General features: G+C 44.3%; 1 long non-coding RNA gene across 1 annotated transcript in view; it reads left to right on the top strand.

Moving 5' to 3' along the window:
• The window catches only part of LOC147031280 (uncharacterized), a 1,959-nt gene extending 953 nt beyond the window's left edge, over positions 1-1,006 (top strand). The window contains exon 3 of the long non-coding RNA XR_015052712.1: positions 917-1,006. This is a non-coding gene — a long non-coding RNA (uncharacterized LOC147031280). The remainder of the gene's footprint in view (positions 1-916) is intronic.
• Positions 1,007-2,357: the final 1,351 nt, after the last annotated feature.

Below are 2,357 nucleotides of genomic sequence, written 5' to 3'. Positions count from 1 at the left end.
GGTGAATGGTCCACTCATGGGGTGAATGGTCCACTCATGGGGTGAATGGGAGCAAGATTGGGGTGAATGGTCCACTCAAGGGGTGAATGGTCCACTCATGGGATGAATGGGAGCAGGATTGGGGTGAATGGTCCACTCATGGGATTAATGGGAGCACGATTGGGGTGAATGGTCCACTCATGGGATTAATGGGAGCACGATTGGGGTGAATGGTCCACTCATGGTAGCAGGATTGGGGTGAATGGTCCACTCATGGGGTGAATGGGAGCAGGATTGGGGTGAATGGTCCACTCATGGGGTGAATGGTCCACTCGTGGGATGAATGGGAGCAGGATTGGGGTGAATGGTCCACTCATGGGATTAATGGGAGCAGGATTGGGGTGAATGGTCCACCCATGGGATTAATGGGAGCAGGATTGGGGTGAATGGTCCACCCATGGGATTAATGGGAGCAGGATTGGGGTGAATGGTCCACCCATGGGATTAATGGGATGAATGGGAGCAGGATTGGGGTGAATGGTCCACTCATGGGGTGAATGGGAGCAGGATTGGGGTGAATGGTCCACTGATGGGATGAATGGGAGCAGGATTAGGGTGAATGGTCCACCCATGGGAAGAATGGGAGCAGGATTGAGGGGAATGAGAGGAGGGATGACCCTGCTTACACTTAATATAATGACTTGTGGGTGAATGTGTTTTTCTTGAACTCGCTTTTTCTTCTCTTTCATCTCTTTTACTCTCTATTCCTTTCTTTCTTGATGTATTTCTCTAAGGAGAAGTGAATTCTTGCAGAAATGTTTCTGCAAGGCTCCCTTGGCTGCACCTGGATGGGTTTGAGGGTTGTAGAGTAGCGGCTGAAACCCGAATCCTATCCAGGTTCCAACTGATGACTCCATCTTTGTTCTTTACAATTCAGGTTCCTTCTGGGTCTTCCGTTTGCTACCCAAGCAATCAACCTTGAAGATCTCATCAGTACCCTATCCCAGGACTTAAAGGTAAATCAATGGCAATATCATCTGTTCCAGCAAACTTCCTTGAGGTGATGCAAGGTATGTCACTCATATATACAAATATATATATACATATACATATATATATATATATATATATATATATATATATATATATATATATATATATATATATTGCAGGGGATTTGCAGAGGATTGGACCTTAGCCAGACCATTTGGGGAAGATCATCATTCAGAGTCCTTATAGAGCTTGATTGTTCTCCAAGTGAAACCCGAGATCTTCGATTGCTCAACATAGAATAAAGGACACATATTGGGGCTTGACACCATGTCATGTCAATATTGATACATTAAAGTCCAGTACATTTCTTTTACATCAGAATTAATTACTTCATCATCATCCATTTTCGACATTTTTTGCTACAATACTGAATTTATCCTATATGCTACAACACCTCTTATCGTGCCCTCTCCAAATCCTCAATCTTTTCTACCCCCGTTAATCCTCCTTCAAATTCCCTCCTTTCCTTCCTGAAAGTCCCTGTAATGTCCATCTTGTATACCCCGTGTTTCCCACCCCATCCCTCTCCCTTCCACAGATCTCCTAATGTCTCTGTTCCCCATTGTTTTGTCCTTCCCACTCCCGCCCCTCTTGTCTCATGTCCCCCTTACTATGCGTTGTGTGTTAGCTCTCATACGAGCTTCGACAATGTCTACAAAATAAAAAATTCCATTTGTGTTTTCAAGTTCAGCCTTTCTTGCAATGATAACAGTGATGAAGAAAAAGGAAACTGAGATGGTGACCTTCATCTTGAAAGAGGGAGAGACATCAGCAGTGGACATTGAAAATGGCAGAGCAGTTGACGATAATCCCGATGCCAATAAGGAAGATGTTGAAGAGAAGTGCAATGCAGACGGCAATTGCACTGGACAGAAAGTGAAGGGAATGAAACAAAAATGACTGCCAGCAAGTTCTGGTCCATTGAAGCCAAAGTCTCACAAATTGAAGGAAGAATATGTGAAGTAAGGATTCTTTTTACTGAGAGATGAGTTCTTGCTGGAGGGATCAGTGGCTTATCAAGACCGAGATGAGAAGCCGCTGGTATCAGCATCTCTCAACATAGCTCACATCTTATTGCAAAAGAAGCAGCCATCCATCGAAGAAGAGAACATGATCCTGCCACGTCTGGAAGTTGCTGCCGAGTATCTCGATGGAGGAAAGAAGGCAGTGGACAAGGTGAAGAGAATTCCTCTATCGTCTATCCAATCGTACAATGAAGAGGAGATGTACATCAATCACGGACAACTTAAAATATCAATTGCTCGTAAGGCTAAGGGAATCTCCTTGCTTCGGACTGTAACTTGATGAGACAACTGATGTGGGCA

Source organism: Eptatretus burgeri, chromosome 2 (assembly GCF_056783735.1).
Source record: "Eptatretus burgeri isolate ZD-2024b chromosome 2, Ebu_testis_v1, whole genome shotgun sequence".
NCBI classification, from domain to species: Eukaryota; Metazoa; Chordata; class Myxini; order Myxiniformes; family Myxinidae; genus Eptatretus; species Eptatretus burgeri.
The sequence above is the reverse complement of the archived record's forward strand: the minus strand, read 5'-3'. Positions and strand labels throughout refer to the sequence as shown.